The following is a 22,338-nucleotide window of genomic DNA, read 5'->3' as shown; positions in this document are numbered from 1 at the left end:
GATGGGTCAAATACTCAAAAATAAAACATCAACTTTGAAAGAGAGATGGACATGCACTGCAAGGTGGAGACATCAGGCAGGGCTGAGAAGTCTGGGAAGACAGTATAATGTGACTATACACCACAGTCCTTGAAGTAGCATTATATACCTATTAAATGTTGATTCTAGCAAAGTGAAGATAAATTTTATGTGTTTGAGGAATGTCTACTTAATTTCCCAACAGAAATCTCAAACTATATAAGATTACTTTATCTCTGCTTTTTAAAAAAGTATTCCCTTTTTAAAAACCTTCTTACATCTCCAAGTAAATCTTTTATTTTTAAAAAATTCTGCTAAGAGTACTCACCATGAAATCTATCTCCTTAACAAAACGATATGGTCATTATGAAAAAGAATTCAGAGGCTTCTCAAAAAAGTTAAAAGTATAACTATCATATGATCCAATCCTCCTCCTGGATATTTATCCAAAGGGATTGAAATCAGCTTCTCTAAATGATAGTCCCTACCCTGTTACAAACACATCCCACCTGTGTTTACTGAATCATTTTTCACCATAGCCAAGATGTGGAAGTGGGAAAAAGTGAGGTATCCATTGATGCATGGGTGCACACAGAAATTTAGTTTGTGTGTGTGTGTGTGTGTGCACATAGATACTTATACATTACATATATATACGTACATGTACACTTATATAATGGAATATTATTCAGTCTTAAAAAAGGAAATCCTTCCACAAGCAACAACATAGATAAACCTTCAAAACAAACTAAGTCATTTTTCTAGTTCTCTTTTACATTCTCCAGAGGGTATAAGCTACACAAAATCATTTACTTTTATATGCCAGATTCAGCTTGTTTTATTTTATTTATTTTATTTATTTATTTTTCTATATATTTTTGACATACCATCTCTGTACTCCATGCTTACTTACATGTTTTCATGCACAGACACTGTCTAATTTGTCAATGCTTCCATTACATTTACAGTATAAAGTCCTCAAGGGCAAAAATTGTTTATTCTTCTCTTTTTGACCCTGTGATGTCACATCCCGTGCTTCATAACTGTCAATACAGAAAAGGTGTTTATGAAAAACATGAAATAAGAGTTGAGGTCCATTTTCTCTTGATGCTATGGCAAATTGCTTCTTTAAAGCATTTATAATTTTGCTGCAGATACTCAATGAAAACAGGGAAACAATTCCTTGGAAACATCTTTTGGTGCCTTGAGATACATTTACAAAATATCGAAGGCATCCCAATGCATATACAAAATCCAAAGAAATGTGTAGGCAGAAAACAACATAAAAAAACCCCGTGCTTTTTTTCACTTAGAGGGACTCTGAAAAAGCAGTTAAGTAGTATAATTAAGTTTCATTTGTTTTTATACTTTTGATACAATATAAAGTTTGGGACTTTTTTACAAACAGTATTTTTAAGCGGTAGTAGAAAGTTACTTTGTTTGGGGGCACCTGGATGGCTCAGTCAGTTCAGCTCTGACTTCAGCTCAGGTCATGATCTCATGGTTCATGGGTTCAAGCCCCATGTCAGGCTCTGTGCTGGCAGCTCAGAACCTGGAGCCTGCTTCAGATTCTGTGTCTCCCTCTCCCTCTGTCCCTCCTCTGCTTGCACTCTTTCTCTCAAAAATAAATAAACATCAAAACAAATTTTAATTTATTTTTATTTTTTTAATGTGTTATTTATTTTTGAGAGAGAGAGATAGCTTGAGCAGAGGAGGGTCAGAGAGAGAGGGAGACACAGAATCTGAAGACAGGCTCTAGGTTCTGAGCTAGCCGTTAGCACAGAGCTTGATGCAGGGCTCGAACCCACTAACCATGAGATCTTGACCTGAGTCGAAGTTGGACACTTAACTGAGCCACCCAGGCGCCCCCCCAAAAAGTTTTTTAAGTTACTTAGTTTTGTTAAACAGTTGGAGAAGCTGTTTTCTAGAAATGCACATCTAAGTGACATACATATGTTGATAAATTTTGAGCTTATTATATTTGAGTTGTGTGTTTTCAGAACTATATTCTATAGGTATGTCTAAGTATTTCCAGAAATTTCATTGAACATTCTATTTAGGAAGTATAGCATGAAGATGAGTATGTACTTCATTACTATTTAAGTTTTTGTAAACTATTTTAAGATTATCAGTATGAAATATAAACATTTTTCTTCTTTATCTCTCTTTTAATTTACCCTAAAATATAGTTTGTCTTTGTTATTGTATACTATATAGACTGCCATAAAATATATTCTCCTACTGGCTTTTATAGAACTTTTGGTAGAAGGTATTTGTTATAGAATATTAATTTATTACATTAAGTAACTTTTAAAAAAATATCACATCTTTAACAACGAACACAAAAAATTTTGACCATAGCACTTTCTCATGCAACAAATTAGTGCCCCATAGTAACTGTTTGTTGATTCCGAAGTAAAGAAAGCAGTATTGTGTATGAAAATCATGCTCTATATTTCTTTTAGAACTCAGAATATTTTTAAAAGATGAATTTATACTCTAATAATGTCATAATATCTCTAATTATTACTTTAACACCAATTTCATATATCTTTTTAGTGACTTATAAAAACATTTTGTCATAGACTCTGGGTCTAGAGTTCCTTCTTGTCTAGCAGGAAAGCAGGAAGCAGGATTAAATGTGAGAGATGGCTAATGTCCAGGAAAAGACAAGAACCCTGGATAAGGGCCCTTGCTATGTTTTTATAAGGATCAGAAGGCTTACAAACACAGTGATGGACATGCACAAAGAGACAATGAAACTGAGGAATACATGGTAGTGAGGAGATTGCTTCTAACACCTGCAACTCTCAAGATGGAAGAGGGGAAAGATATTTACAGCTAAGAAGATCCACAGAGAAATCAACACATATACATGGGAACTAAGACTTGTGTGATAATGGCATTTACTGAAGGGATGAATTGATATATCCATGTTACTATAGGTTTGAATTTCTTAGCAGGAAATCTTTGTATTACTTTTGGGAGTTTTCTTGGCAATGGGTCATCTTAATATTAATCATTCTGTGTCTATCATTTTTCACAATTAATATTTATAAGTTGCCAACTAATATAAAGCCTCAAGATCCAGACTGGCAGTACCAGTGGCCAGGCCAGAGAAGACATTAATTCCACACCAAGTCTTGTCTCTGTTCCAGTCATAAAGAGTTTATTCAAAAGAATAGTGCCAATTCTTCCTTTAGTGGATGTGGCCCAGGCAAAGAGAACTGTCAAAACAGAAATGCCATATGTGAATCCAACAGCAATAAAAGACATAGCACATTTTGAATTTCAAAATATTAAATGATTTTTTTAACATAGAGGATTTCTTCTACATTAGAGTTCTGAAAATAAGTCTCTTGCTATGTATAGTTAAAAGTAATGAAATGTTGCCAGTAGACAGTGCACTGTTCTCCTGCCCTGGGAGATGCTTATCATAATGTGACAAGGCCTTTATTATACGTGTAAAAATGACATATTACACTTTATATTTCCAGAGCAGCAGTGAACTCGTTACCAGAAACTGTTTATGCTGGTGTTGAAGTGTTTTAATATCATTTCCAGCTAGCATTGGTCGCGGTTGCTAGATGGATGAATAAAAGGGCAGTGCAGGAAGGAGGAAATAGTACATGTTTGAGCCCTAATTGAAGCTTTGTGAGCTCCAGTTCCTTCATCTATAGAATGAGGTTTACTGTTCCATAGCTGGCATATTACAAGAGATTCCATGCTGATTTATTCATGGTGACACCACAGTTTCTGTATTAGGTTGAACCATATGAAATTGCCATTTTTATGAGGCAGAGATTGTTACACATCAACAGTTTCATATAATTCATAGAAATACCTGGCATGCTATAGAATAGCATTAGCTTGAAGATTTGCCAAGTCCACAGTCACATGCATTTGCTCATTAGATATCACATGCTATGCTAAGCACCTTCCAAAAGTCATTGCATTTAATCATGATGGAAATTCAATTTGTAAGTGATATTATCATTCCTGGTTTAGAGAGGAAGAAATTGAAACACAAAGAGGCCTGGTAATTTAAGGTCATACAATCAATGAGGGGTGGACCCACGGTCTAAACCCAGGCTAAGTCCGAAACCCACTGAGACACATTTATTAAAAGGAGCTATGTTTTAGATATTACAACCTAATGACAGTAATTGCCTAGAACCACGAACTTTCCTCACTGTGTATTTTTTTGTACCAACAGTTCAAACTCTTCCTCTCTAATGCTAAAAAGTATAAAATTGTTAACATACCTTTCTTATAATCTAAATCCATGGTTACCCATATGTTTTTAATATTTTAAACATTTGAAAAATAAACTTAACTGTCCTTCTTAGGCAGTATTATTTTTAGGATTTGTGAGTTTACTGAGAAACTTCAGAAATTTTAAATAATTTAAATATGCATGCTGCTGATTTTGTGGAACTGTAGTAAACCAGCCTAACATACATTGATTTATATATTTTTTGAAACAAACTTCCAAATAATTTATGTCAGGTATTTTGGAAAATATATGAGGCTTATTCATGTATTCGTTTTTTTTCCCCCCAAAGAGGTATGTAGAGGATTTCCCAACCATTACACTTCAAAAAGAACCTTAGTTCTGATATGCACACTGGGAGTACATAACCACTATTGATATATGAAAAGAATATACTATTATGCTGTGAATGGATATTCTGAAATGTACCCAAGTTTACAATGGGGTGGCTGTTACAAACGTATGAAATTTCTCTCAGCTGTTGGTGTTATAATACTCATATCTACAGGATAATTTCAGGTCATAATTTAATGAGTATAATAATAATTCTAAATTTATGTCTTACCTTTATGCTACAACTGCTCATGGTGATTTGATAAATTCTGAAAGTTTTTCAGCCACTACTAAAATTCAGCAATCTCTAGATGCAGTTTATGATAATACAATAGCCAAGAAAATTATATAATTGCTTAGGAAGGGAGCAGAAGAAAGAACATCATATACAATAGAAGCTGTGATCAGAATTAGGTAACCAATAATGTAATTTTTTAAATTAGTATTTTACCAGCTTGTGAATTTCGGAAGCATTTCCACAAAAATACAGTTTCAAATTAAAACTTGGAACTGTTGACCCTTTTTGTTCTGGAGTTGAAAAGAAGGGAGGAAGAAATGAAAATATAACCCAAGAAAAGCAGCCTAGATATCAGTTGGAATACTGTTCTTCAGAGACCCTAAAATAATTGCACTACACCTTCCCAGCAGCGCCTGACTTCCTATTGTAGCTCCATTCACCTGCTAGTCTCCAACTTGAACCAATGGTGAACACCTTAGTAAACTACAGCCTGTATATAACTGGCAAGTGTGTTGATATAACCAAACCTTTTTTTGGAATTAGATTAGCCTTGGGAATTAAACTGAAATTCACAGAGTATATGTTTAAAAATTAATTAATTAATTTACTTATTTATTTGTTTATTTAGAGAGTGCACACATGTGTGAGCACTGGAGGAGGAAAGGAGGGCAGAGAGAGAGAATATCCCAAGCAGGCTCCACACCCAGAGCAGAGCCCAGTGCTGGGCTGTCTCGATCTCAGGATCCTGAGAGATCATTACCTGAGCAAGAATCTGACACTTAACTGACTGAGCCACAAAGGCACCTCCCACGGAGTAGATTTAGAGTGAGAAAGGCCAAGGCAGCCGTGGGCAAGACAGATTAATGCAGCCGTGGGCAAGACAGAGTAATGAGGATGCAAAAGGTATGAATAATCAGAGAAAAATGTAAGGTAGGAAGATGGAATAATTGGGTCCAGCAAGGCAAGGAGAGGCTCCTCAAGAGGGATGGAAGAAGTGTTTTCCATGAGCGCTGTCTCTGGTCCTAGGGAGCTTAGTTTTTTGCTGCTTTTAGACTTACTATACCCCCCTCTCTACATCAATGACTCATCACAGAAGTGAAAATACCGTAGTTAATACAAAGGGATGATCCAACAGGCACCTGAAGTTTTGATTTTTCTGTGAGGAACATTACTTCACTCTGCCGAGCAGGCTAAAATATATACATAAAGACTGTATTTTTCCATTTCCTTTTATAACAGATACAAAACAAACTGAAATTAGTTTAGATCTGCGCTAAAATTTAGGAGTCTGTAGGAATGTATTCTCAGCAACAGTGGAATTGGGGTGTGCAATCCAGTTCTGGTTGGCGCTGAATTTGTGACACATGCCCAAATTAAGATTGGGCACAATTCTGTGTGTTTCAAACTCACAGAACCTGTCTTAATGAACTGGTATGAACTTGTAACAAATTGTGCAGCTGTTGGCCTGCTTATTTAGATCAACCTTAAAAGATAGTCTATAATACAGTCAATTAGCACTAACTAATGATTATTTAAGTAGTCACTGATGGATACCTGAGTAATGCATACTCATTTAAAGCCTAATGAGCAATGGCGGGAAGGTTCCTGAACAATTCATGAAGTTGGTAGATACCATTTATAGTAACTATTGAACATTTGCTAAATTAATGCATCTTAACATCTTTAATTTCTCCTTTCTTAAAGATGGAAATAATTCATTTAATCTAACTCTATTTCCTGTGTGTGCTTTTAAAAATAAAAGAATTTGAAATTGTAAATGAGCATGTATATGAAAAGATACTACCTACCCTCAAGAGCAAACATAGGCTATGTATATATATTTTTTCATATACTGCTTATGATTAGTGTGCCCAGTGTAATTTTCCTGAGCAGTCATTCTTATCTTATTGCCTTGGACTATTTGTAGATATGCAGCTAAATTCTGATCTGTGTATAAATTTTACTTTTTCTTTATATACATTAGCAAAATCTGTTAGCTTTCATGTGCCAAGAAGTCCACTGTGCTGCAAGGAAGAGGTGAGAAACACAGAATGATGGCATTCAGGAGCCAAAAGAAATTGAATGTATTCAGTCATGTGTGAACATTTCCTTCAGGGTAATCCAGTATTCCCATGGGAACAAGGACAGTGCTGCTAACCACAGTCATAGGAATAGATGGATACATGTGAACCCATGAAGACTGGTGAGATACTTAAGCTGTAATGGTGATCCTATTATAATTGCTGCACAGATTTGTCTGTAGTTCTTTACTGTCTGAGGCTATCAATTGAATCCATCAAAAATTATAGAATTCAAAACTGTGCAATGAACATAAGCAGTTTAGGAACTCTGACTTAGAATATCTCTTTTAATAGAAGGGTGTACTACTTCATTCCCTAAGGTTAATGAGAACACACAAAGACACAAGACTTGAAGCACTGTGTTGACATTTTTGGTAAATTATCTCACCCATGATACTACTTTATTTTATAAGGTTAATGAGAACACACAAAGACACAAGACTCCAAAAACCATGTTACAAAAACTTTTTTGGTAAATTATCTCACCCATGGAATTTGTAATACTAAATTTATAGTTCTTATTTCTACATAGTTCTTGTAAATTCTAGACTCCTAAATGATAGCAAGGCCAGTGACATACTATTATTTAAAAACAATCTTTTATTTGTGCTCAGAGTCTATATTTATTATTTTGTTTATAACCTGTGTAGCAGTTAATTGGATGAATTTTGGTCAATGACAGACTTGGAGTTAAATTCAGTGACTAATACTTTTTAACTATATGACTTCAGACATATTTAACTTCTCTAGGATTCAGATTTTCATCAACAAAATAGAATAGCATATTTGACTTGTCAAATTATTTTTAAAGCTATATGAAAAAAATAATGTGTTTGGCATAGTGCCTGGTACATTCTGTACATGAAAAGAAAGGTAGCCTTTAATGTAAAAAGGAGAATTAACCTGAGACTCTTCAGAATGACTCAGGTGACGTTTGTTTCTTTGTTTGTTATAGCTGCCTTTGAAAAATCAATTAGGGAAAAGTGGTAGTAAGGCAAAAGGGAAAATCACTGGAAGGATGCTTCTGAATTCTAATGTTGACTGTAATGTACTTATACTAACTGCTAAATTGACAGTGCATTTCTTTGCTATTTATTTCCTTTTTAATTATTTAAATTCAAGTTAGTTAATATACTGTGTAGTATTGGATTCAAATAGAACCCATTGCTCTATCACTTACATGTAACACCCAGAGCTCAACCCAACAAGTGCCCTCCTTTTTTTAAACTTTCCATAATTTATTTTTTATAATTTATATACAAGTTGGTTACCCCATGGTGCAACAATTATTTCAAGAGTAGATTCCTTAAGTCCCTTACCATTTAGCCCATCCCCCATCCCACAACCCCTCTGGCAACCTGTTTGTTCTCTGTATTTGAGTCTCTTATGTTTTGTCCCACTCCCTGTTTTTATATTATTTTTGCTTCCCTTCACTTGTGTTAATCTGTTTTGTATCTTAAGGTCCTCATATGAGTGAAGTTATGTGATATTTGTATTTCTCTGATTATTTTCACTTAGTGTATTACCTTCTAGTTCCATCCACATAGTTGCAAATGGAAAGGTTTCTTTCTTTTTGATTGCCGAGTAATACTCTATTGTATACGTATATACCACATCTTCCTTATCCATCCGTCTATTGATGGACATTTGGGCTCTCTCCATACTTGGGCTATTGTCGATAGTGCTACTGTAAACATTGGGGTGCATGTGTCCCTTCAAAGCAGCATACTTGTATCCCTTGGATAAATACCTAGTCATGCAATTGCTTAGTACCCAGCAGAACTACCCAGTTCTATTTTTAATTTGTTGAGGAACCTCCATACTGTTTTCCAGAGTAGCTGCACCAGTTTGGATTCCCACCATAAATGCAAAAGAGATCCTCTTTCTCGGCATCCTTGCCAACATCTGTTGTTGCCTGAATTGTTAATGTTAGCCATTCTGACGGGTGTGAGGTGGTATTTCAATGTGGTTTTGATTTGTATTTCCCTGATGTTGAGGGACGCTGAGCATCGTTTCATATGCCTGTTGGCCATCTGGATGTCCTCTTTGGAGAAGTGTCTGTTCATGTCTTCTGCCCATTTCTTCACTGGATTGTTTGTGTTTTGGGTGTTGAGTTTGATAAGTTCTTTATAGATTTTGGATACTAACTGTTTCTCTGATGTGTCATTTACAAATCTCTTCTCCCATTCCATTGGTTGCCTTTTAGTTTTCTTGATTGTTTCCTTCACTGTTAAGAAGCATTTTATTTTGATGAGGTCCCAATAGTTCATTTTTGCTTTGGTATCCCTTGCCTCTGGAGGCATGTTGAGTAAGAAGTTGCTGCAGCCAAGGTCAAAGAGGTTTTTGCCTGCTTTCTTCTCTAGGATTTTGACAGATTCCTATCTTACATTTAGGTCTTTCATGAATTTTGAGTTTATTTTTGTGGATGGTGTAGGAAAGTGGTCCAAGTTTATTTTTCTGCATGTCACTGTCCAGTTTTCCTAGCATCATTTGCTGAAGAAACCTTCTTTATTCCATTGGATATTCTTTTCTGGTTTATAGAAGATTAGTTGGCCATATGTTTCTGGGTCCATTTCTGGGTTCTCTCTTCTATTCCATTGGTCTAAGTATCTGTTTTTGTGCCAGTACCATACTGTCTTGATGATTACAATTTTATAATACATCTTGAAATCTGGGATTATGATCCCTCCAGCTTTGGCTTTCTTTTTCAAGATTGCTTGGGCTATTTGGGGTCTTTTCTGGTTATACACAAATTTTAGGATTGTTTGTTCTAGTTCTGTGAAGAATGCTGGTGTTATTTTGATAGGGATTACATTGAATCTGTAGATTGCTTTGGGTAGTAATGACATTTTAACAATATTTGTTCTTCTAACCCAGGAGCATGGAATCTTTTTTTACATTTTTTAGTGTCTTCTTCAATTTCTTTCATAAGCTTTCTATAGTTTTCAGTGTATAGCTTTTTTACCTCTTTGGTTAGATTTATTCCTAGGTATTTTATGGGTTTTGGTGCACTTGTAAGTGGGATTGATTCCTTGATTTCGCTTTCTGTCGCTTCATTATTGGTGTATAGGAATGCAACCGATTTCTGTGCAATGATTTTATATCCGATGACTTTGCTGAATTCATGAATTGGTTCTAGCAGGTTTTTGGTGGAATCTCTTGGGTTTTCCACATGGAGTATCATGTCATCTGCAAAGAATGAAAGTTTGACTTCCTCCTGGCCGATTTGGATGCCTTTTATTTCTTTGTGTTGTCTGGTTGCTGAAGCTAATACTTACAATTCTATGTTGAATACTGTGGTGAGAGTGGACATCCCTGTCTTCTTCTGACCTTTGGGGGAAAACTCTCAGTTTTTCTCCATTAAGGATGATACTAGCAGTGGGGCTTTCATATCTGGCTTTTATTATCTTGAGTACGATTCTTCTATCCCTACTTTCTTGAGGGTTTTTATCAAGTAAGGATGCTGTATTTTGTCAAATGCTTTCTCTGCCTCTATTGAGAGGATCTTGTGGTTCTTATCCTTTTATTGATGTGAGGTCTCACATTGATTGTTTTGTGGATATTGAAACAGCACCGCATGCCAGATATAAATCCCACTTGGTCGTGGTGAATAATCTTTTTAATACATTGTTGGATCCTCTTGGCTAGTATCTTGTTGTGGAATGTTGTGTCCATGTTCATCAGGGAAATGGTCTATAGTTCTCCTATTTAGTGGGGTCTTTGTCTGGTTTTGGAATCAAGTAATGCTGGCTTCCTAGAAAGAGTTGGGAAGTTTTCCTTCCATTTCTATTTTTTGGAACAGCTTCAAGAGAGTAGGTGTTCACTCTTCTTTAAATGTTTGGTAGATTCCTCTGGAAAACCATCAGGCCCTGGACTGTTGTTTTTTGGGAGATTTTTGATTACTAATTCAATTTCTTTACTGGTTATGGGCCTATTTCTTCCTGTTTCAGTTTTGGTAGTTTACATGTTTCTAAGAATTTGTCCATTTCTTATAGATTGACCATTTTATTGGTGTATAATTACTCATAATATTATTATTGTTTTTATTTCTGCTGTGTTGGTTGTGATCTCTCCTCTTTCATTCTTGATTTTATTTATTTGGGTCCTTTGCTTTTTCTTTTTAATCAAACTGGCTAGTGATTTATCAATTTTGTTAATTCTTTCAAAGAATCATCTTCTGGACTCATGACTGTTCTGTTTTTTTGGTTTCGATAGCATTGATATCTGCTCTAATCTTTATTATTTCCTGTATTCTGCTGTTTTTGGATTTTATTTTCATTTTTTTTTTCCAGATCTTTGAGGTGTAAGGTTAGGTTGTGTACCTGCAACCTTTCTTTCTTCTTTAGAAAGGACTGGATTGCTATATACTTCCCTCTTATGACTGCCTTTGCTGCATCCCAGAGGTTTTGGGCTGTGGTGTTATCATTTTCATCGGCTTCTATGTACTTTTTAATTTCCTCTTTAACTTCTTGGTTAGCCCATTCATTCTTCAGTAGGATGTCCTTTAGTCTCCAAGTATTTGTTATCTGTCCACATTTTTTCTTGTAGTTTATTTCGAGTTTCATAGCATTTTGGTCTGATATATGCATTTATGATCTTGATCTTTTTGTATTTGTTGAGGGCCGATTTGTGTCCCAGTATGTGATCTATTCTTGGGAATACTCCATGTGCACTGGAGAAGAATGTGTATTCCTCTGCTTTAGGATGAAATGTTCTGAATACATCTGTTAAGTCCATCTGGTCTAGTGTGCCATTTAAATTCATTGTTTCCTTGTTGATTTTCTGTTTAGATGATTTGTCCATTGCTCTAAGTTGGGTGTTGAAGTCTCTTACTCTTATGGTATTATTATCAATGAGTTTCTTTATGTTTGTGATTAAGTGATTTATATATTTGGGTGTACCACATTTGGAGCATAAATGGTTACAATTGCTAGATCTTGGTGGAAAGACCCCTAAATTATGATACAATGCTCTTCTTTATCTCTTGTTACCGTCTTTATATTAAAGTCTAGTCTGTCTGATATAAGTATGGCTTCTCTGGCTTTCTTTTGGTGATCATTAGCATGATACATGGTTCTCCATCGCTTTAGTTTCAATCTGAAGGTGTCTTTAGGTCTAAAGTGAGTCTCTTGTAAACAGGATATAAGATGGATCTTGTTTTCTTATCCATTCTGTTAAACATGTGTTTTGATTGGAGCATTTAGTCCATTGTCATTTAGAGTGAGTGTCAAAAGATACAAATTTATTTCAATTATCTTATCTGTAGAGTTGGAGTTTCTGGTGGTGTTCTCTGGTCCTTTCTAGTCTTTGTTGCTTTTGGTATTTTTTTTCCTATCTTTTTTCCCTTCAGAGAGTCCCCCTTAAAATTTCTTGCAGGGCTAGTTTAGCAGTTATGAACTCCTTTAATTTCTGTTTGTCTTGGAAACTCTTTATCTCTCCTTCTATTTTGAATGACAGCCTTGTTGGATAAAGAACTCTGGCAGCATATTTTTCTGATTCACCACATTGAATATATCCTGCCACTCTTTTCTGGCTTGACAAGTTTCTGTCAACAGGTCTGCTGTGAACCTGATCTGTCTTCCCTTGTAGGTTAAGGGCTTTTTTTTCCCCTTTCTGCTTTCATGATTCTTTTCTTCCCTGAGTATTTTATGAACTTGACTATGACATGCCTTGTTGATGGTTGGTTTTTGTTGAATCTAATGAGAGTCCTCTATGCTTCCTGGATTTTGATGTCTGTGTCTTTCCCCAGATGAGGAAAGTTTTCTGCTATGATTAGTTCACATAACCATTTTCCTCACTCTTCATTTTCTGGGACCCCTATGATTCTGATGTTGTTCCTTTTTTTTTTTTAAATGTTTTATTTATTTCTAGTTGAGAGAGAGAGACAGCGTGAGCAGGGGAGGGTCAGAGAGAGAGGGAGTCACAGACTGAAACAGGCTCCAGGCTCTGAGCTGGCAGTCAACACAGAGCCCGACGCGGGGCTCGAACCCACGAACCGCGAGATCATGACCTAAGCGAAAGTCGGACGCTTAACCGACTAAGCCACCCAGGCGCCCCATGATGTTGTTACTTTTTAATGAGTCACTGATTTCTCTAATTCTTAAATTGTGCTTCTTTGCCTTAGTCTCCCTGTTTTCCGCTTCATTGTTCTCCATAACTGTGCCCTCTATATTGCTGATTTGTTGCTCTGTCTCATCCATCCTTGCCACTGTGGCAATCATTCGAGATTGCAGCTCAGTTATAGCATTTTTTATTTCATCCTGAGTAGCTTTTATCCCCACAGAAGGGGATTCTAATCTTTTTTCAGTCACAGCTAGTATTCTTACTATCATAGTTCTAAATTCTGTCAGACACCTTGTTTGTATTTGTGTTGATTATGCTCTGGCTGTCATTTCTTCCTGTTCTTTGTTTTGGGGTAAATTCCTTATTTCATGATTTTGAAGGAAGAATAGGAATTAATAAGGTAAAAAATTAAAATTAAAAAATAAAAGACAACATAATAAATCAAATAAAGGATACTAGATCCTAGGTGTGTTCTTGTCTAGTTGTTGAAAGGACTTTGACAGATTAGAGAAAAAAGGGAAAGATAAGAAAAGAAAAAAAGAAAATAAAAGGAAAGTGTTTGAAAATTTGAAATAATGAATGCAATGAAATAGAATAAAATGAAATGATGGAAGTAAAATAATAGAATTTGAAAAATTTACAAAAAAGTAAAAAATATCATAGAAAAAAATGAAAAAGAAATATTTTTCATAGAAAGGGAAAATAATAATTTTCTTCTCTTTCTGTATTCCAGATTAAGAAAATAAAAAAATATTTAAGTAGATGGACCAGCAAACAGACTAAAGTACAATTTCAATTATATTGGTTTCCCTAGTAGTCAAACTATGAAGCACTTTATAGTCCATTAACTAAGCAGGCAGAGAGACTTGTGTTGTTCCTGAAGAGCAAGGTTGCCCCAACTGTGCAGGACTTAGTGTAAAGGTCCTGTTCTACCCTAGAAGGCAATGCTTAGCTTCTTGGGGTGGATTGTCATGGTGCTTGTAGGTGTGTATGAGCATGTGCAGGAGGGGTAAAAATGGGGTCACCCAGCTACCTAGTCTCTAGTATCAGAACTCTGTGCTCTCCCTGACTAGCAGTCACAGACCCTTCCTTTGTCTTCCACTTCCATCCACTCCCTGCTTTACGCTGTCCATGACCAAGCTGTCAGGTTGCCAGGCGACACTTCCCTCTTGAGTTTTATCTCAGATGCAGCTGTGTTTCCCAACCCCTGACTTCTGAGGGACTGGGGCTTTGAAGCGCTCAGATGTCCTGGGGGAGGGTCTCACTGAGCAATGGCTGGTTGCTGGCCACACTCAGGAATGTTCTTGAGACCATACTCTCTGATACCTAGAGACTATGGCTGAGTGCCAGCCTTCCCTGTATAAAGTTCATGTCATTGTGTAGCAGCAGCATTTCAGAGAATACGGAAAATCACAGCACACATCTCTACACATCTCATCACAACACACAAGGCTAACCACTTAATGTCCTTGTTCCAGCACTAGCGAATGTGGTTGTTCTCTGGGGTCCATAAGAACTTTGACTGTGGGGAGGCTCCACAGCCTCTACCAAATGTCTTCTCAGCAGGGGAGCTGCCTCTCCCTGTGTGGCCTGCGTACCCCATGGACCTCACTCACTGCTCCTGGGTATTTGCCCTTCCCAACAGAGCACCACCAGGTATTGAGCTGTGGAGTTTCAGACTCTGCACTCCCTATGTTTACAGAGTCTTAATGGAATTTAAACCCTTTTATTTCTTCTTTTTTCCTTTTTTGTTCAGTCTCTCGGGTACTCTTTCTTTTCTCTCCAGCTGCTTTTGGGTGGAGGTGATGCTTTCCATACTCTCCCCCATCTCCATCCTCTTTCTGCAAGCAAAAATAGCTCCCTGCCCTCTGTGGCTTTCTATCCCAGTTCACCTCTCTGTGCCATGTACCTGCTGAGTTCTCTGGTTCAGGTTGTACAGATTGTTGTGTTAAACTTCAAATAAGTTTTCTATACATGCAGGATGGCTTAGTGTTTATCTGGCTGTATTTCAGGCATGAGAGATTTAAAAAAAACTTCCATGCTGTTCTGTCATCTTGGTCCCCCCCCTCTCTTTTTTCTTAAACAGTTCTTTTAATTTTTTAATATTTATTTTTGAGAGAGAGAGAGACAGAGAGAGAGAAAGAGAGAAGGGAGGGGAGAGAGAGAGGGAGACACAGAATCTAATGCAGGCTCCAGGCTCTCAGCTGTCAATGCACAGCCCAGCACAGGGCTCAAACTCAAGAACTGTGAGATCATGACCTGAGATGAAGTTGGACGTTTAACCAGCTAAGCCACTCAGGCGCCCCCAAAAAGTGCCCTCCTTAATACCAATCATCCATTTAGCCCATCTCCCTACCCATCTCCCCTTCTACAACCCTCAGTTTCTTCTCTGTATTTAAAAGTCTTTTATGTTTGCCTCCCTCTCTCTTTATATCTAATTTTCCTTCCCCTCCCCTTTGATCATCTGTTTCATTTCTTAAATTCACATATGAGTGAAATCATTATTTGTCTGTCTCTCACTGACTTACTTCACTTAGCATAATACACTCTAGTTCCATCCATGTTGTTGCATATGGGAAGATTTCATACTTTTTGTTCATCATGTAATAATCCATTGTTTACACATACCACGCCTTCTTTATCCATTTATCAGTTGGTGGGCTCTTTTCTATTCAATATAAAACATAAACTAAATAGAAAAATAAATAGGAAAAATTAATAAATTGCATTTAAAAGGGTTCATAAAAGTTAAGACACGGTACTAAGATTTTCACTTTCAGTAATGCACACTAGGTAAATTAGTCTAAACCTTCTGATAAAAAAAACTAGAAGCATTAAAAAAAGAAAAGGTTGAAAGCATTAGAGAGCTTAAAGTGCAGTGCAGAATTAGGGCAACAGTCTGAGAGAAGTAAAAAAAAATTCAGAGAGATGAGATGATCCAAGAATTGGGAGCCATGTTTCCCACTAAAATATTTGCTATTTTTAGAAGTCAATATTGAGATGATGGGTGATTGAGTGGAAAATTTGATAGTCCCGAAAGGTTACAAGAGAAAATGTATCAGTCTTCCCTGAATAGTTTCATGGCCTGTGAAAAGTGAGAGGTGTGATAAACTCCTACAGTTGGTTTGGGGTCCAAAGGGCTTGAATGCAACAATCGACCGGAAATTAAGGTATTCAATCCCTGCCTAGGGACAGGAGGGTGGCCTAGGAGATATATAAATTTTTGAAAATGGATTAAATCATTCCTGGATTAAGATGTTTAGAATAACCACACAAAAATCCTGTCTGGAAAAAGAGAGTATTATCCTAAGCTCCAAATTATTTTCCATTTTTTCAACTGGAGTGCCTAGTACAGCAGCAAACAAAATCAGTCACATAAGGAAACAGTATTCATCAGAAGCAGCAGAAACGCTAGAGAAACAGACTCCTGGTATTCCAGGAATTGAGATATAGATATTAAAATAACCATGCTTTCTGTGCTATATAGATAAAAGACAACTTTGCAATGTTTAATGTAATCCTGAAAGCCAGCAAAAACTTGCCCTAGATTATGGAGCTTTTTAATATCACCAAGAAAAGATATAAAATGAACATATTCCTATTTATGTTACCAAATTAAACCCCATAATAAAACAGTAAATGAAGCAATTCAGTTTTTGGCTGAAGTGGGATAAAATATTAATAAAATATTTATAGAAAAATTATTTCCCTATAGGAAAGATTAATACATTTTGTGGTACAATTAGTTAATATTTTAATGTCCTTATAACCCAGAAGCATATGTAAATATTAATAAAATTGCTATATATTTGGCAGTAAATAATTAAGTTGACTCTTACACATGAAACTTTTTGATATAAAACTATTGATACAGTCTCTTCAACAAATGTTGTTGGAAAAACTGGGAGTAACATGCAAAAGAATGAAATTGGACCATTTTTTTACATCATACACAAAAATAAATTCAAAATGGATGAAGGAAGGGAGCCTGGTAGCTCATTTTGTTAAGTGTCTGACTCTCAGTTTCAGCTCAGGTCATGATCTCACCATTTTGTGAGTTTCAGCCCCAAGTCAGGCTCTTTGTTGACAAGGTAGAGTCAGCTTGGGGTTCTCTCTCTCTCCCCCCCTTTTTCTCTTCCCCTCCCCCACTTGTGCTGTCTCTTTCTCTCTCAAAACCTAAAATAAATTGATTTAAAAAAATCAACCAACCAACCAACCAGACAATCAAAAAAACCAAAATGGATGAAAGACCTAAATGTGTGACAGGAAATCATCAAAATTCTAGAGGAGAACACAGGCAGAAACCTCTTTGATACCAGCTATAGCAACTTCTAACTAGATATGCTTTGAGGCAAAGGAAACACAAGCAAATGTGAACTATTGGGACTTTATCAAGATAAAATGCTTCTACACAGAGAAGGAAACTATCCACAAAATTGTAGGGCAACGTACAGAACGGGAGAAGATATTTGCAGATGACATATCTGATAAAGGATTAGTATCCAAACTCTATTAAGAACTATTCAAACTCAACACCCTAAAACAAAAACCTAAAACCCTAAAACAAATAATTCAGTGAAGAAATGGGCAGAAGGTGTGAATAGGCATTTTCCCAAAGAAGATATCCATATTGCTAACAGACACTTGAAAAGATGCTCAACATCACTCATTTTCAGATAATAAAAATAAAAACTGCAGTGACTGTCAGAATGCCTAAAATTAACAACACAGGAAATAACAGGTGTTGTCCAGGATCTGGAGAAAGGGGAACCCTCTTACATGGTTGGTGTGAATGTAATCTGGTGCAGCCACTGTGGAAAACAGTATGGAGGTTCCTCAAAGAGTTAAAAAAAAAAAAAAAAAAAGAACTACCCTGTGATCTAGGAATCACACTACTAGGTATTTACCCAAAGGATACAAAAACACTGCTTTGAAGGGATATGTGCACCCTGATGTTTATAGCAGCATTGTCAACAATAACCAAAGTATTGGAAGAGCCTAAGCGACCATCAGTTGATGAATGGATAAAGATGTGGTGTATGTATTTATACAATGGAATATTATTCATCCATAAAAAAGAATGAAATCTTGCCACTTGCAATTATGTAGATGGAACTAGAGTGTATTATGCTAAGTGAAATAAGTCATAGAATGAAATATACCACATTTCAATCATATGTGGAGTTTAAGAAACAAAAGAGCCTACGTGGCTGAGTAGATTGAGTGTCCAACTCTTAAATTTGGCCCAGGTCATAATCCCACGATTATATGATCGAGCCCTACATTGAATCAGAAAGCAGATTCTTAACTATAGAGAACAAACTGAGAGTTACTGGCAGAGCATGAGTAGGGGATGGGTTACACGGGTGATGGGTATTAAGGAGGGTACTTATTATGGTGAGCATTGGGTGTTGTATGTAAGTGATGAATCAGTAGGTTGTGATTCACCTGAATCTGATATTACACTGTATGCTAACTAACTGGAATTTAAATAAAAACTTGAAAAAGGAAAGAAAAAATTATTAATACAAAGCTAAATTGATAATGTGCCTAATAGTTAAGACTTGTGGTTAGTGTGTTAAGAAAATAAACATAAACAAAAAATAGAAAACAAAACTGCTATGGGTAGATCATGATCCATGTATTTAAGGACAGCAACTTTAAAAGTAGTGAGAATAGGACAGTGACTTATACAGGGATAAGAGAAAACAAGACAGGAGCACCTGGGTGGCTCAGTCGGTTAAGCGTCCGACTTTGGCTCAGGTCATGATCTCACGGTTTGTGGGTTCGAGCCCCACGTAGGGCTCTGTGCTGACTGCCAGCTCAGAGCCTGGAGCCTATTTCAGAGTCTGTGACTCCCTCTCTCTCTGATCCTCCCCTGCTCACCCTGTCTCTCTCTCTCTCTCAAAAATAAATAAAACATTAAAAAAAAGAGAAAAGATAGCAAGCACAGAGAAAGTTTAGAAGGAAGATCATTAGAAGGTATTAATAAGGGAAAATTACTTGACATAAGTTAATAAAAATAAAACAGTCATTTGGAACCCAGCATTCATGGTTACATCAAGATATTTTTGTTATTGATGAAAACCCTAATAATTGATTTATGAATTTATGTATTTTATTATAATACAGTTTACTGGTAGTGTTATCTTTCTCAAATAAACCTTTATTGAATTTTAAATTTGAAAATGAAAAAAAGCAATATAGTTTTTTTCATGACTAAATGATAGATTGGAAGGTAAAAACATTCCATCAAATGTCTCTCTCAAACTTTGTGTAGTAACAATGAACAAGATAAACTGTTTGTTTTTGAACAAGCAAATGGAGAAACTAAAAAACCAATTTAATTTGGTCCAATGCAATGAACGGTCATGCTTAGAAATGGAGTCATGATGAAGCTCATTGCCTTGTTCCATATTCTAGCATGATTTCCCTTATTGTACCGTTCTGTGTTGATTATATTTTGCATTATTACATGCCCTATGTCCATCTGGCTAGTATTACAGCATCTCAGCTGTCCAATTTTCCAGACTCTTTTAAAAAATGTCATCTGGAGCACCTGAGTGGCTCAGTCTGTTAAGCATCCGACTTTGGCTCAGGTCATGATCCCATGGTTTGTGGGTTCAAGCCTCGCATCAGGCTGTATGCTGACAGCTCAAAATCTGGAGCCTGTTACAGATTATGTGTCTCCTTCTCCCTCTGCCCCTCCCCCACTCATGCTCTGTCTCTGTCTCAAAAATGAATAAACTATAAAAAAATTTTTTTTTAAATATTTTTTATTTATTTCTAGGAGAGAGAGAGAGACAGCGTGAGCAGGGGAGGGTCAGAGAGAGAGGGAGACACAGACTCTGAAACAGGCTCCAGGCTCTGAGCTGGCAGTCAGCACAGAGCCCGACGCGGGGCCCAAACCCACGAACTGCGAGATCATGACCTAAGCGAAAGTCAGACGCTTAACCGACTAAGCCACCCAGGCTCCCCCCCCCCCCCAAAAAAATTTTTTTAATGTCATCCATAAGTCTTCATTTTAGAGGTGAACACCTCTCTGGTAGTCCACATCCATGTTGCTCTAACATTTCATTAGTATTTCCTTTCTGGTTTCTCTGAGTATTAAGACCCTCAGCTAGCTATATACTTCTAAAATAGTTTAAACCTTACATGAAATAAATATGTTTTAAATTTCATAGGCGCCTTTGACTAAAAAAAACAAAAACAAAAAAGCCCACAACTCATTCCATTCTTAAAGTAACATTTATGTACCATTTTTCAGGTTTAACTCTTAGCTAAACGTGTGAATACCTTGAATGAGTTAATACCTGCTTTTCAGCCTGTCACTATTTCTAAATTAACACTTATCATTTTCATTTTGTCACTGGATCTTTGCACTTTCACAGTCCTCAGTAATTGTGCAGTGCATATAGAACAAATATTACATAGCCTTCTAAAAGAAGTAAAATATTCCCCACCATTCTGTGATGCAGGGACTCCATATCCCTTTTTAATTTGGCTTCCCAAACTCTCACTAAAAGGTTCCATGCATTTTTTTGCCTCGCCTCTCCATAGATTTCTCAGCCATATCAGATTTTTGCCCCTTTTTATCTATCACCACTCCCATGACAACTTACATGCCTTTGTTGGCATTTTCTTGGAGGACATATTGGAACCAAAATGCTGATGCCTATTTGATGATGGCTCTGCATAGCTTATAAGACCTTGCATGTTTTTGTATTCTTATCTGGCCTCATTTGTTAACCTTCCTTTTTTCCCATCTATGTACCATCCATGATGCATTTTGTTCTCTTTTTCCAGTGTATCTTACTTGGTTTTGACTGCAGGCTTTTGTGAATGCTGACCCATTTACTTTGAACACTTCTCCTTCCCTCTCTGAGCTTCTTCATCTCTATCTGCCAAGAGATAGCTTTGATGCTACTGTAGCAAATCAAACCTATTCAGCCAAGTCTGGGTTGAAGAGATTAATGTTTCTTAATAGGAAAATGTACCTCAAGAATTTTCCAGCTAGTGGGAGTATTGTTAAACTAAGTGAAAAGATAGTGGTATATCAAGAGCTGAATCACTTGCACCACCACTTCCATGTTAAATAAGAGAAATTACCAGTCAATATGACCTTCATCTCCTGGACCACCATTTCTTCATCGTAAAATCAGAGGTTTTGCTTATGGGGTCTCTGAGGTCCCTTCTTTCTAACATGTGATGATTTAGTAATTTTTATGATATTATATCAAAGTATACCTTTTCTATGTTTTTCTTTATGTTTGATGTGTGTTCTACACAGCTTCAAAGGTTTTATTATTTAATAATCTCAAGGGGCTTTAATGATGCAGTGAACTGACATATTCTCCATTTAAAAATGAAAATAGTAATGATAATAGTTAACAGTTATTGAGGCCTGTGATTCTGAACACTTTGTATGTATTATTTCAAATTGACTTCTGTTCACCTTTTCCAAACTAGGGAAAGTAAAATAAAGTTCACATTAACTTTTTTTGATATTTTAGAACAAGGTCATAGGCCAGTTTGTTATATCACTGTCAGTAAATCTACAGTGCTAAAGGCAGCAGATGTGAAGGGTCACTATAAAGAGAGACTGGGTGTTGGTAGAAGGATGATATTCCTTCTGAATTTCTTCACTTCAGTAATGCTTGGCAATGTTCTATTTTAATGATTAATGATCAAATGGGTATCTTAAAATAGCAGCTGATACATGCACTTGTATTTAGAGCAAAGTATCGATCAGAAAAGTGGTGAAAGTTATAGTCGTGGGCTTTTTATTTTTTTTTTTTTAATGGAATAAGGAAAGTCCTTCTTTCCAAAAAAGAAACAAACTAGCAAAATCATGGCAGAGATTAATTTATAGTTGGTATCTTTAAGCTGTGGTTTGCAAACTCAAGTGCTTTCAGTTGGCTAGGTTACTTGTTCAAGGGCACATCATAAGTTAGTGACAAAGCCTGGTATAGCCTAGAGTATTAAAATAAGGAATTTTTAAAGTTAAATAAATCTTGATGCTATGTATTTAATAAATATCATGCTATATTAAAACACTTTTGGAGTAAGATAGGAATTATTTAAGTCGATGAAATATATGTTTCATATATATATATTTTTATAATATGTATGTTGATGTATATTAATTTAAAGATTTTTTTTAATATTTTTTTATTTATTTCTAGGAGAGAGAGAGAGAGACAGCGTGAGCAGGGGAGGGTCAGAGAGAGAGGGAGTCACAGACTGAAACAGGCTCCAGGCTCTGAGCTGGCAGTCAGCACAGAGCCCGACGCGGGGCTCGAACCCACGAACCGCGAGATCATGACCCAAGC

This window comes from Hyaena hyaena, unplaced genomic scaffold (genome assembly GCF_003009895.1).
Source record: "Hyaena hyaena isolate Hyena2069 unplaced genomic scaffold, ASM300989v1 scaffold_566, whole genome shotgun sequence".
Classification (NCBI taxonomy): Eukaryota; Metazoa; Chordata; class Mammalia; order Carnivora; family Hyaenidae; genus Hyaena; species Hyaena hyaena.
The sequence above is the reverse complement of the archived record's forward strand: the minus strand, read 5'-3'. Positions refer to the sequence as shown.